This window comes from Aedes albopictus, chromosome 2 (genome assembly GCF_035046485.1).
Source record: "Aedes albopictus strain Foshan chromosome 2, AalbF5, whole genome shotgun sequence".
NCBI classification, from domain to species: Eukaryota; Metazoa; Arthropoda; class Insecta; order Diptera; family Culicidae; genus Aedes; species Aedes albopictus.
Genome location: NC_085137.1, coordinates 474755457 through 474770726, shown reverse-complemented (window position 1 = coordinate 474770726; position 15270 = coordinate 474755457). Strand labels below are relative to the sequence as shown.

The 15270-nt window shown below is 41.6% G+C and overlaps 1 protein-coding gene across 8 annotated transcripts in view; it reads right to left on the bottom strand.

Annotated features, from left to right (window-relative positions):
- The window catches only part of LOC109418028 (kazrin), a 364304-nt gene extending 363682 nt beyond the window's left edge, over positions 1 to 622 (bottom strand). For 5 of the 8 annotated variants that reach the window (XM_029870756.2, XM_029870759.2, XM_029870758.2 and 2 more), the window contains exon 1: positions 233 to 622. The gene's annotated coding sequence lies outside the window, so the exon portion shown is untranslated. The remainder of the gene's footprint in view (positions 1 to 232) is intronic. The other 3 variants (XM_062854088.1, XM_062854089.1, XM_029870757.2) reach the window with 3 other exon arrangements.
- Positions 623 to 15270: the final 14648 nt, after the last annotated feature.

The following is a 15270-nucleotide window of genomic DNA, read 5'->3' as shown; positions in this document are numbered from 1 at the left end:
TCTCGAGAATCATATCGACCAATAAAACTTCCACTTCAAGACCCAAAATTTGAAATTCCAGTTTTTCCACTATAATCGCTCTTAACCCTAAAAGGGATACCTTCATGGCCTCAGTTTCGTCACCTCGCTGAGTGTGTTCCATCAAAGACGAGCTCTGAAAGGCGCCTGGGGTCCAATGGACCCCAGGTTTCCCTTTTAGGGTTAAATATGGGCCACTCTAACCCGCACTCACTCCACGCATAGATCTTCAATCACCCGTTATTGGTTGCACTAAATCCAAAATGCGTTGTACGCGGATCTGAACACTGCTAAAGTGTCGTCCAGCTTTTGGTTGGTTTTGGGGAGGAGAAGGTGGTTGTTTAACCGTTTCCACCCTTTCCACTATCCTGTATTGCGTGCGACCAACACTAAAACCACCCGCACCACCACCTTCACAAAACCACCCACCATAGAGTGTGGTGCAGAATCCAAAATCCGAATCGATGCCCCGGTGAGACGGGGTGGGGGACACCAGCTTTTCTGCAACAAAAAAAATCCGATCAAGACTGGGAAACGCGCGCGCGATAACGATTGCGAACTGTCGGCGACCGATGACGTTGGGGAACTGTTGAGTCGAACCTTGCGATGGGATGCGTGCAGTCCAGTCAGCCTTTGTGATGACGACGACGACGGCGAGAGAGACCGAGAGCATTTGAAGGGAACTCACCGATTGTTTCAGTGCGCCTGCTGCTGATATGTGGTCGCTGCTGATAAGGGGAAGGTGTGAAGCATGCGCGATAAGACGCGGGAAACGTCATTTTTCGGTTATCACGAGATGAGGGGTGGTTTGTATCTTGGATGGGTGGATGATGTCAAAGGTTGGGAATTTGTTGGATTATTATAGGCAATAATGTCCAAAATCATGGAAGGGTCAGATTCTGAGCTCTAGGAAATTTTTTAAAATGTATTCAGGCCTGCCATACAACGCAACTGCAATATTCACCTTCTTCTCATCGTAAGTTTATTTTCGTTGTGTAGTTTAGAATAAATAGAGAGTCGGGTATGGGAGGTATTTTGATTCCTTTAGGAAGTGGATGAACAATTCAGCGAAAAATGAAGGCTTTCACTTCAAACCATGGCTAATTTCAGAAAGCATTACGTAGAGCAACATCTTTTCTATCGAAAAAAAACGGAAATCAAAACTGTTGTAGTAAATACAAGAAATACCAAAACTACTCAAAGATCTCGGAATTCTATTATGGACCACATGTCTAGACGAGTGCGCCGAAGCAGTTTTCACCGACGACGGCGTTTATAGTAATTTGAAGCAGCGGCGGCGGTGGCGTAGTTGGCGTGACCTTATTTTTTTTAAGGTGAGGTACTACATCCAGTCATTAAAAAACGTCAATACAGAATTATTTGTTTCCTGTACAGGCACAATTTTCATCTTTTATCTAACAAAGGCTTAAACGCATGTAAGTTAGAGGTTACAATAAAAAATATGCTATACATTTTAGAGAGAATACTTTACTAGAAAATTTATAAGGGATTCCTCAAGATAGAAATTCACAACATCGCACGTGTCTTCAAAGGATAATATTTTCTAAAACTCATTTTGGACCAGTGCTGTCATGATAAAATCTGAAAATTTTGTTGGAATTCTGTTGGGTTCTTTTCAGGAATTTATCAAGGGATTATTCTGCTTCTGTATGGCTCCACGTTCCCACTGGAACTTGGCCTGCAACTCTCCAACTTAGTGTTCTTTAGCATTTCCACATTTATTAATTGTAGGGCTTTCTTTGCCAGCCATTGCATGAATTAGTTTATTGGAAGGCAAGTTCAATGATACACTATGTCCAGGGAGTCGAGAATATTTTCCCGACCAGAACGGGAATCGAACCCACCTCCGGATTGGCGATCCATAGCCTTAACCACTAGGCTAACTGGAGACCCCTCATCCAGGGATTATTTTAGGTGTTTCTCCAGGAATTCCTTCAGAAAATACTCAATAGATTCTTCGGGAAGCTCCTCCAAGGGGCTTCCTAAAAGATCATCAGATATTTTTCAACGGGTGGGATCGTAAACTTCTCCAGATAATCATTGAAGCCTTCCTTCAAGAATTCTTTCAGATTTTTTTACGGTGTAACTTAAAAATCCCTTCAAAGATTCTTTCAGGAGATCTTTTAGATCACTTCAGGATTTATTTCTTGACGTTTCTCCAGGATATTTCAAGAAATTCTTCTTGGAATCACTGCACAGCATTTCCAGCTGTTCAAAAATTGCTTTACGAAAAAAAAATTTTTGCCTTTCTCGTACACCAAGGTGTACCGAAAGGCTATATGTTCACTCCAAAAATGAAATTTTGATAATACCTCCGGAGGGCCAAGTCTTATATACCCATCGACTCAGCTCGACGAGTTGAGATGATGTCTTTGTGTATGTTTGTGTGTGTGTATGTATGTGTTTTTTTGTGTATGTATGTGTTTTTTTGTGTATGTATGTGTGTGCGTGTGTATGTGTGTATGTGTACAAAAATGTCACCTCACTTTTGGATAGTAAATATCATCAGATTTCAACGCTTTTGTTTTCAATCGGCGCGGAATATTGTCCCATTGTTTCTTATTGAAAATGGTTTGAATCGGTCCAGCCGTTCCGGAGTTATGGTCATTTAGGTGTTCCGGACCGGTACCCCAGGAAGGGGCCAGATATGAAATTGCAACAAACCCATGCATGCGACCCATATAACCACGGCATTTTCGATTATCTGACGAACGGTAAGCAGGAAAATAGTCGCAGATTCTATCTGAACCGGTAGTGTCCCGGAACCGGTTCTGGGTGTCCCACCGGAAGTGGCCAAATATAAAAGTGAACCAAACCCATGCATGCGACACATCAAATGAACGGTAGACAGGAAAATAGTCTCGGACCATATCTAAACCGGTAGCATATCGGAACCGGTTCCGGGTGTCCCACTGTAAGTGGCCAAATGTAAAAGTGAAACAAACCCATGCATACGACACATCAAATCACCGCTTTTTATGTAACCTGATGTATGGTTAATGGGAAAATAGACTCAGACCATATCTGATCCGGTAGTGTTCCGGAACCGGTTCTGGGTATCCCGCAGGAAGTGACCAAATATAAAAGTGAACCAAACCCATGCATGCGACACATAAAATCGCAGCTTTTTCTATAACCCGATGAACGATAAATAGGAAAATAGTCGCAGACTATAGCTGTACCGGTAGTGTTGCAGAACCGGTTCCGGGTGTCTCACCGGAAGTGGCCAAATATAAAAGTGAAACAAATCCATGCATGCGACACATCAAATCACCGCTTTTTCTGTAACCTGATGAATGGTAAACAGGAAAATAGTCGCAGACCATATCTGATCCGGTAGAGTTCCGGAACTGGTTCCGGGTATCCCGCCGGAAGTGGCCAAATATAAAAGTGAAACAAACCCATGCATGCGACACATCAATTCGCCGCTTTTTCTATAACCTGAGGAACGGTAAGCAGGAAAATAGTCTCAGATCATATCTGACCCGTAGCATCCCGGAACCGGTTCCTGGTGTCCCGCCGGAAGTGGTCTAAGTCATACATGCGAAACATCACATCATGGCCTTTTCGATAACTTGTACGATCAGCAAGAAAATAAGCTATGCCCACATTAGAAACTACTGATAGTGTTCCGGAATCGATTTGAGGTATCTCGCTGAAAGTAGCCGAATGTGAAAGAGAACCAAAAAAATATTCGCAACACATCAAATGGCTTTTAAGGTATCCTGATGAATGGTTACCAAGAAAAAATATCTCAGATCATGCTTGGGAAAACTAGTAGTGTCCCGGAATCGGTTCCCGGTGTCCCTCTGAATGTGGTCAAATGTAGAAGGGAACCCAACTCCATGCATGCGCTTTATCAAACCGCGGTTTTTTCGATAAGCTGATGAAAGGTTTTCAAGAAAACCAGCTAAGATTACGTTAGAGACCACCGATAGTATTCCACAACCGGTTTCAGGTGTCCCGCCGGAATTGGTCAAATGTAAAAATGAACCATGTAAATTTTCCGGAACCGGTTAAGGGTGCCCCACTGGAAGTGGACATACATAAAAGTGAATCACACCCATGCTTGCGGTACATCAAATCGCTTTTTTGTCATTAACCTGATGTATGGATGATAAGAAAATAGGCACAGTCCACAGAAGTTACTACCGGTAGTGTTTTTAGTTCCGGGTAACCTGATTAACAGTTTTCATAAACTCAGATCACATTTGAATATACCGGTAGTGTTACGGAATCATTTCCGGGGGTCTCGTAAGCAATACAAAATATACTCAGATTACATAAGAGGCTACCGGTGGTGTTGCAGAAGCAGCGTTGGGTGCTTTAGCGAAATTACGAAAGTGAACTAAATGAATGCAAGCGATAGATATGTGTAAGAGAACCCAAAACCTAAAAAAACTAAAGCGATCTCAATCACACCATTTTAGATTCCTGAGACGTAAATTTACAGTAGGATGGATCAACGTTGTATGGAAAAATTAAAATTTAAGCGCATCAGCCCGGAACATTCTTTTAAATCTTTATTTGCGTCTAAAATTACTACGCAAAATTTTGATGCGGCTGGAGGGCGAGCTCTGTAATGTGGTTGATATTTGAATGTGATATAGCATTGGAAATTCAAATTACTACATTACAAATTCTATATGAATTTTGCAACCAATGATAATAAAATATAGCATAAAATGTGCAGATGAAACTTTGTCAAAGCGTTCTGTGGAAAAAGTTTAATCCTGACTAGTAATTGTCATCTTGGTATGAAACAGCCTCCAGTGAAGGTGGTCAAGCAGTCAACTGAAAGGACTGATACTTTCAGCTCTGCCCATACGTTGAATATAACGTCGGAATAAGTTCCCCAATTCGATGATAACCTTGATAAAATTCTTGATTTTCTAAATAAAGTATTCTCATGATTCAGAAATTCGTAGGTGGTACAGTCCCAGATCGCTGTTATGAGCATTTCCCCCTTCTCGTCCATTAGCAAAGCACAGAGATTTGGGGCTGATCACTGACTCTAAGGCAAGATTGATTGCGTCGACGGAAAGATCATGAGTACATATTCGACGAGAAAGGCACTCACTAGGCACCACTAGGTGGATAAATCTGGGTTTTTTAATTTTCTTTTGGCGATTCCTTCAAGAATACTTAACAAGTTCCTCTAGGGAATTTGTATTAGGGAATTTCATCCACTAATACCATTCAAACAAGACTCCAGAAGTTTCTCCAGGAGTTCTTCTAGGGTTTGTTCCAAATCATTCTTCAAAAATTCATTTGGAGATTTATACAAGAATTCCTCTAGTACTTTTGTCTGTAATTTTTGCACGGATTCCCGGAGAATTTCTTTCAAAGATTACTTCAGATACTTTTTCATGATTTAATTCAGAAGTTCCTCAAGGATGTCCTTCAGAAATGCCATCAGGAATTTTCTCAGAAACTTCTCTAGGATTTTTTACCTAAAATTTTCCAAAAAATTCTCATAAAATTCTTCTATAAATTCCTCCAACGTCATCTCAGGAGTTTTGTTTCCCCTGTTATTGAAATTAAGCCACTGTCCCCAATTGACTGAACTTTCGTGGTGAATCTCAGGAGTTCCTCTAGGTAGACGTGTGCGCCGAAGCTCATTTCACCGGCGGCGGCGTATAGGGTAATTTGAGGCAGCGGCGGCGGCGACACCGGCGTCACGCCGTATACCCTATTCGGCGGCGGCGGCGGCGGCGTAACCGGCGTGACCAAAAAAAAATTGAATTTTTTTTTATTTTTTTTTTTGTAATTTTAAGAGCCGGTTTGTTCATTGAAAAAATCGTCAAACGGAATATTTTTTTGAGTGAGTCAAAGCTACAGTTTGCAGAAGTGTACACTAGAAGTATCAGTTATTTGAATCTTCGGGAGTTTTAAAAAATGCCACAGAAATTTAGCTTTGAGTTTTAAAAGATTCCATTAGGAAGTCTTCCAGTAACTTTTTTATGTGATTCCTGTTGGTAAGGCACACATTGTTTCAGGAATTTCTCTGAGATTGTTATACATATCTTACAATCAAAACAAAAATAAAAAAAAAACTTTGCGGATTCCGCAGTAATACCCTTAAAAACCCTTGCAGGAGTTGTACAAACCGAAGACTTCAAAAAATATCTGCGAAGAAAAAAAAAAATATTAAGAGGTTTTTTTTTGAAAACTTAGCAAGGTAATTACCAAGTTATTTCAGCAGTTCTCTACACGGGGAAACGAAAGTACCCAAAAGTGAGTTTCCACCCAACTTCGGGGTTGCGTGCGTCAAGCCAATTTTGAGTTGATGGAATCGATGTTTACATTGGGTTGTTCCCGTTAGCTTCCATGTGAAAAAAATACTTAAAAGTAAGTTTTTTTTCACCCAACCGAAAAATCAATTAGATTGATTGATTTGTCTTTATTAGAGAGACTTTCAGCCCTTGGCTGGTTCGTCTCTTTCCTGAGAAAGGTGAGCCAGAGGGGCTCACCTGGTAAAAAGCTACAAAGTCTGGCAGTTTACATATCATTCGGGTATGTGGGGGCCCAGAGGGGGCCCCCGGGGAGAAAAAATACATTTCATTTTTGTCAGAGATTTTGTTTGCTGCTGTCCGTTTTCCTTCGGTTTATGGTGCCGGTGATGTGGGCCCGAGAGGCCCGCCGCTCACCGGGGGAAGGGGGTTGTATGCCGGTCAGGTTGTCCGTCCTATCCTGTGGGGTCCTGGGAGCCAGAAAATCAATTAGGTTCTATTCACTCAAATTTGAATACTGTGCCTGAAACTCAACGTTGAGTTGACGCACTCGAACTGCAAAAGTTGAGGTGTTTCGCTCTTCTTTCTCTGGCAACAACAGAAAGAGCACATGAAAAGGAAGATGAAAAAGAACTCAAATTTGAGTTGTTCAGTTTCTCCTCAAGACCATACACATACCATAAAAATTCCCTCCAAGAATGAGATTGGAAATTTTTCCAATGATTTGATTAAAAAATTACTTTGAGAATCATAAATGTGGTAGTTTCAGAGATTGCTCGATAAATTACTACAAGGATTTTATTATTTCGATTGATATTAGAATCCTCTACGAATTCGAGAGTTTTAGGTATCCCCTCGACAAGGGTATCTGCCTCACCTCACAGGGGTACAAAAAAGGCCTAAGACTAGAATTGGACAGGATGCTATTGAACGGTTGCATGATTCTGAACTCAACAATTACTGTGTATTAAATTAATATTTATACATATGCTTAAAAGATTTGTTCAACATTTTTAGAACGTTCGCTGTGATTCTTTACTGAGCAATTATCCAGTTTTTTCAAAAACTAATCCTCAATATTTTTCACTAATGGTCTAAACAATCAAAGAATGTCTTCATATTTCTAAGGCAAAAAATCCAGTGAAAGGTAATCTCACATTTTTTTTCGAATATTAATGGGTAATTCTCGCTGAGACCGGCCCACTCTTTACACCTTGTCTTCAAAAATGTTTAAGGTGCCGATTTTCTGAAAGCCCTCGCCTAAAAAGTAAGAAAAATGCATTTGGTTACTCAAATTGATGGACCCCCCGTTAGTTAGAGCCACAACAATTTTTGCAGACCCCTCGATTTTGGTCAAATGGTGGCTCACTAAAACCGTTATAACTCGAAAGTTTCACCGAAAACCACCTCAAAACGAAATGTTGTTGAAAAGAGGAGAGATAGAGCTACTATTTACAATAATAAAAAGTTGGGTCGGCCATATTGATTTTGGCCGCCATCTTGGATTTTTATACAAAAACATTTTTTTCACCACCGATTTTCGAAATTTTTGCATCAATTGAAAGCTGGGACATTTATACATAACATATCAAAAAATTAGAGATGTCTTTTTGTTCTTTCAAAAGTTATCTGCCGTTTCGTAAATCATGCCACTTTTGCGCACTGGCCCCGGTGCCGACCGTTTACATAAATGCAGCGTTTTTTCGCAGTGTTAACGAACAAGAATTAAAATTCTGAACCCACTAATGGAAAGTTGAAGGTTTAAGCTTTTCAAAACACTAAAAAAGTTATAAAAACAATGCCCACATCATTGAGAAACAGTCAAAAACGGGAACGAACCTCCGATTTGGCCAAATTTTGCGGCACGCGCCTTTGTGTATACATGCAGGCGTAAACTCGGATGCTGTTGCATGTCTTTGCCGGTGCGCATGGAAATGTATGGAGAAAACGTGGCTCAACTAACGGGGGGTCCATCAATTTGAGTAACCAAATGCATTTTTCTTACTTTTTAGGCGAGGGCTTTCAGAAAATCGACACCTTAAACATTTTAGAAGACAAGGTGTAAATAGTGGGCCGGTCTCAGCGAGAATTACCCTAATACGAATTTTAATAGATTTTTATAATAAAATCCCAGAGTTGTCTGTCCTTCCATCACGCTCTGAAATGTTTCATTGAAATGCTTAACAGAATGAAAGCTACAATAATCATTGCACTGTAGCATTTTACCTACAGTATTGAATTGGTGCATCATTGCATTGGTGCATCGTTTCATAGTTGTATCGTTGCATTGGTGCATTGATGTATGGTTTCATAGATGCATCGCTGCATTTTTGCATTGGTGCATAGTTGCATTTCTGCATCAATCCTGTAGAAAGATCTAAAAGTTTCATGAATTCCATGAATTAGAACCCTACAACAGTCATATACTAACCAATATTGGATACATAATAGCATACCTTCTAGCGCTTTCCAAAGAGATGCACCATGCTGAGTGAAATATTTCACATATGCAGTGATGCATTAGCCTTCCAGGAGATTCTATGATTTTCTTAATTGGATAAAGAAAACTACCTATATTTAGGAAAGTGACTAGCCATGTTGGGTCTGCTAGTCATGAAATAATTTACGATGCCTTCAAAATCATCTTCTTAGATTCCTAAAAGGTTCTATATAAGATTCCTCCAGGAACTCCTGTTGGAAGAAAACCAGAAGGAACTTGCTGGAGTATTTTCTCAAACAAAACCTGTAGGAACTTCATTAGAAACGCCATAAATTAAAATAAAAAAACTGCAGGAATTTTTTTCAAAACACTCCCTAATAAACTGTAGGAGGATGTCCATTAGAAACTTCTCTTGGAAGAAACCAAAAAAGAGTTCCTAGATGAATCCTGGAGAGAGTTCCTGAAGAATTCCCGAAATCAGTTTCTGAAGAATTTCAGTAGAACTTCACGAAAGAATCCCGGCATGAATTTTCTAAGGAATTCCACGAACGAGTTCCTGACAAAATTTCAAAAGCAATTCCTGACAAAGGCCCAGAAGACATTCGAGTAATGTTTAAAGCAATTCCAGAAGTAGTTGCTGTAACAATCCCGGAAGGAGTTTCAAAAAAGAATCTCGGAGAAGTTTTTGGAGGAATACTGAAATAAGCTCTTGGGGGTTGTCCATAAATGACGTAGCGTTTTAGGGGGACGGGGAGTCCCTAAAATTGCTACGAGCCATGTATTAGGTATGGGAAAATAGGCTACGAGGGCCGAGGGGGTGTTGAAAATTGGCCAAAAAATGCTACATCATTTATGGACAGCCCTTTGTAGGATACTGGAAAATCTCAGAAAGGATTCCTGAAGAAATCCCAGAAGGACCTCCGGGATGAATCTTGCATAAAATTCTCGGAAGGAATCCCAGAGTGCATTTTTGGAAGGAGCTTCTGCAGGAATCTTGGAAGAAATTCTTTAAGCAATCCCAGAGAGAACTCCTGGAGGATTCCCGGAAAAAAAATCGGGTGAAATCGCTGGAATTCCCGGGTTTAAATTCCGGGAATATCTTCAGGCAGTAAAATGAAAACTTCCGAAGACATTCCTCAAGAAACTATTGAGAATCTAGGATGGAATGCCTGCAAGATTCCCGGACCTCCTGTAGAAATCCCGGAAGAAATCCCCAAAAGAAATCTTTGAAGGAATCCTGAGAATGGCTCCTGGAGGAACAATTCAGGAATCTCAGAAAGAATCCCAGAGGAAGCTTCTGAAGGAACCCCAATACGAATCTTAGATGGAGCTCCCTGAGCAAACAAGTTAGCATAACTAGCCGCAGAAGTCCAATGTCGCGACTGTTCGTGTGATTAGCATCTAGTTTGACACGCCCTTACAGCGTCAGTAGCGCTACTTAGTGTCAATTTGGTTTACCAAAACAACAGATCCTCTGCAAGATGGATACCCATAAATATTCAATTTGTTCAATGTAATATAGTTACTTAAATTGGAAAAGTGACTACAGCGCCATTGAAGTTCTAGTGTTTTTCTATTGAAATCACAGAAGGAAATCCTAGAGAAATCATTGTGGAGAAATTAAATTTGTGGGAACATCACGGGAAAAAATCCCAAAAGAATCACAGCTGGGGTAATCTTAGATTCCAGGAAGAACTTGGAATTAATTTGTAGAGAAATTTCGGAAGCAATTTTGAAGGTATTTAGGGACTCCTGAAGTAATCTTAGAAGATATTTCTTAAGTAATCCCTTAAAAAATCTCTGGAAGTACTTCCTGCAGAAATCCTGACAAGTGCTTATAAAGGAATCCCAGACGGAATCTCTTTAAAAATCTCAAGAGAAACTTCTGGAAGAAACTTATCAAGAACTCCCTGGGAATCCAACAAGAAACGCCTGGATGACTCCTGGAAATTCTAAGGATTTCTCGGAGGACCCTTGGGAGGACCCCACCAATTCATTTGTATGGGAGTCATTCTTTACTGAGAGGGAGGCGTCTCAGACCTAGCTAAGACCCTTCCAGGCTCCAAAAACGCCCACATACAAATTTTCATTCCCAAAAAAATGCACCCTAAATTAATAAATAATATACAGTATAAATGCGCCAAAAATATTATCCAATACAGATTGTTTTAATATTTAACTAGTCTTAGCTCTACAGGTAAGAACAGTACTGTTTTATGTGCTGGCCAGAAAAAATAAATACCAGCCAAGTCGCTTTCTGATCGGCGTGGGAAATTTTGTTCGGCGGCGTGGAAAAATTTAAACAGCGGCGCGCCGGGTCAATTCGAGTGGCGGCGGCGGCGTGGAAAAAACGTCGGCGACGGCGGCGCGGCGCGGCGGCGCACACGTCTACCTCTAGGTATTCCCCAGGAACTTCTGCAAGAGTTTCTCCAACGATGGTTTTTGAAATTCTTGGCGACGGCGGCGCGGCGCGGCGGCGCACACGTCTACGCCAGAGTTCCAAATTCAAAAGTTCAGATTCCAAATAGGAGCAACTACCCTAAAAGTATAATATCACTTTCGCTTTGGCAACATTCCACCCGCAAGACCTACATAGACTGATAAGCAAAGCATTCAGCTCCCTTCGATACACTTGCCATTGCCAACAATACGAGAGTGATTTTGTTACATCAGTTGTGCACAAACATACTTCTATCTGCCTCTGCCCTGATTGATGTCGCCCGGCCCGTCGTCGTCGTCGTCGCGAAAGCAAAGCAAAACAGAGAAACTTTGTAACAAAACAAGACACCGAAGAGAACCGTTTGTGTCACCCGCCGCCGCCCGTTCGATTCCGTTATCATGTAGTACCTACAGCTGGTGCTGGGTGGGTGTTCGGTTCGTTCAGTGACATCATTCATTGCACTACGGCGGCGCGCACCGCTGCCGCCGCCACTCCCGCACCGGAAATCAATATTTGTGGGAGTGAGCGCCTCTCGCATCGTTTGCACCGAACAATTTGCGGTTCCGTTACTGTGTCCTCCTAGTATGGACGTGAGTACCGCTGACTGTTGGTAGATATAGGTTGACCGGACACGGAGTCTTACACCGCTTGTTTGGATTCTTTTGTACGCTACAGTGCGCATGTCACTATTGCCGGTCGCTACGAATGGTGTTGTGTGCTCAGATTTCGCGGCACGTTTCTAGGCAGTTGTGTCGTTTAAGGTGGACTGACGGATACTGGGAGTAAAAAGAATGCATTAGCTCTAACGCTCTTGCAAAATACCGTGCGTAAAAGGGTGCTACGACGGATGTTCGTCCACGTTTGAGCGAAATTTAGATTTTAGAAAATTAATGGGAATGACAACATTGAAAAAAAATGAACAAATCACGAAGCAACGCGAAATATACCCATTAATTTTAATTTGAACTTTTCAATTGCTCAAAATTTCGCCCAACTATTGTGTGAAAAATATCGTGCTAATATGGGAACCTGTAAAAAAAACTTAGGGAAATCTGAAATTATATAAAATGTCTTCATCTTTAGATTTCCGTGGATTGTTTTAGTGAGTTTACACGGATAGGGAAGGGGTGGTGTAGCAAGGGTGGGTTCAGTGGGGAGGTAGGCAAGGATGGTTGAAGTTTTTGAGGGAGAGGAGTGCATACTGGTTTCAAGAATGATTTCAGAGGTCATTTGATGTTTTAGACGAACGAAGCGACCTAGGTAACAATCTAAATTATATTTGGTTTTATTTGTTTTCATGACAGTTTTATCATAGCATTGCTTAGTTCATGATACCATTATTGTTTCTACTCCGCACAACTGTTCTTTATTTATCTGTGATTTTATAAAGAATACCTGGAATTCATAAAACAACAAACACAACAAGAACTGTTTAACTCAATGTCAGTTTCAAAAGGATCTCGTAGTTACAGGGGATAGACAAAATGATCGGAACAGGCAAAATTTTCACTTTTCAAAAAATGATATATAAGCTGTGACTTTCCGAAAAATGCATCAAAAATTCTCAAATGTACACTATAAGTAGGTCAACTAGTTTATGTTTATGTTTATGTTTATGTTTATTTATATGTTTCATCTGACAATATGTCTTAATGAAAAAGTAATAAAAATAATAAAAAAAAACTCCTAACATTGACATTAACAGGAACAAAATCATACTATAAGAAATCACAATACACAAGCACAATAACAATAATCAAATAATTAAAATACTAAGAATATATTACGAACTATCATAATCAACGCTGACGTCTATTCTCCTCATGGAGCAGCCGTTCAATCCGATGTCGGAAGCTTAGAGTAGAGCACTTAAAATCGAACACTACGTAGTACTCATTGAAGCGTGACGACATATACCGTACAGGGTCATGTAGTGCATAATTCGTTGCGCGAGCTGGGAGATGCAGAATGTTCCTTGTACGAAGGGGTCTCTCTGGAGCATATAATTGTAGGTTGGCAAGAATTCCAGGAGAATCAATTTCACCAACCAGAACTTTAGCCACAAATACTGCTTGAGCGATCGACCTCCTGTGTTCCAGCGTGTCTATACCCAGCAGCTGACAACGGTGCTCATAAGGCGGGAGGTTGTTGGGATCGTTCCAAGGCAGATGGCGCAGGGCATACCGTACAAATTTCTTCTGGATCGACTCCAATCGAGATATCCAAACTCTTTGGTACGGGCACCAGATGATCGATCCAAACTCTAACAGAGAGCGAACCAGGGAGCAGTACAGTGCTTTTAGGCAAAGTGGGTCACGAAATTCGTCGGCAATCTTGAATATGAAACCTAGTTGCCTGCTCGCTCGCGTAACTATGTCACAGTAATGGGGCCTAAAGGATAGAGCGGAGTCCAATAATATTCCGAGATCCCGAGTAACTTCCACGTGCTGAAGTGACACGTTGTTGATCGTATAATCAAACAATATTGGTTTTTGCCTACGATGGAAACTGATGGAGTTGCATTTGTGCACGCTGAGTGTGACGAAGTTTCTACTGCACCATTCACTGAAGTCATTAATAAATTCCTGCAGCTGCAAACAATCTAGAAGGCATCGTACTACTACGAAAATCTTAACGTCGTCTGCGAAGAATGTGCGGCATCCACTTGGAAGCACGAATCCCACATCGTTCAGGAAAATGGAGAAGAGAAGTGGTCCCAAGTTACTACCTTGAGGAATACCCGAGCTGTTATTAAAGCAGTCGGAGTGAGCTGATCCTAATCTGACACAGAGTTTGCGATTTGTCAAGTATGATTTAAACCACTGCACCAAGCTCGATGAAACCCCAAGTTTTTCAAGCTAGTTGTCTATCAATGATCATAACTTGGGAAATATCGAACTATTTTAAGAAAAGATTCTAATAAAAGACATAATTATTCGATTGCAACTTATAAAATGCAAAGAGATAAGATGGTAACCAATGTGTAATGTAGTTTGTTTACACTGCAATAGAAAAAAGAACTCAAAGTTACAGTCCTTTTTCGATATAACAATTATGAAAAATGATTATGATGGATCCACCATGCATGGTAATACTTACCTTACCGGTCAGGCTAAGGCCGGGGTGGCCTCTGCTGTACATAGTAGCCGCCTCCACTCCACTCGGTCCATGGCTGTTTGTCTCCAGTTCCGCACTCTGCGTAGGGTCCGCAGATCGTCCTCCACTTGGTCGACCCAACTAGCTCGCTGCGCTCCACGTCTTCTTGTACCGGTCGGATGACTCTCGAGAACCATTTTAGTCGGGTTGCTATCCGACATCCTGATGACGTGACCCGCCCACCGTAGCCTCCCGATTTTCGCGGTATGGACGATGGTTGGTTCTCCCAGCAGCTGATGCAGCTCGTGGTTCATTCGCCTTCTCCAAGTCCCGTCTTCCATCTGCACTCCGCCGTAGATGGTACGAAACACCTTCCGTTCGAAAACTCCAAGGGCGCGTTGGTCCTCTGCACGTAGGGTCCATGTTTCGTGTCCATAGAGGACGACCGGTCTAATCAGCGTTTTGTAGATGGTTAACTTCGTGTTACGGCGAACTTTTTTCGATCGTAGAGTTCTACGGAGTCCAAAGTAAGAACGATTTCCTGCCACAATGCGCCTCTGAATTTCTCTGCTGGTGTCGTTGTCGGCGGTCACCAGTGAGCCCAAGTACACGAATTCTTCAACCGCCTCGATTTCATCACCGTCGATATGAATTCGGGGTGGCGGGCGCGGTGATTCCTCCCTGGAGCCCTTTGCCATCATGTGCTTTGTCTTCGACACATTAATGACTAATCCGATTCGCCTGGCTTCACTCTTTAGTCGGATGTACGTTTCCGCCATCGTCTCAAATTTACGAGCAATAATATCAATATCATCGGCGAAACCAAGCAGCTGAACGGACTTCGTGAAAATCGTCCCACTCGTGTTTATCCCCGCTCTTCTTATTACACCCTCCAAAGCAATGTTGAACAGCAAGCACGAAAGACCATCACCTTGCCGTAACCCTCTGCGAGATTCGAAGGGACTCGAGAGTGTCCCTGATACTCGAACTACGCACATCACTCGATCCATCGTCGCCTTGAT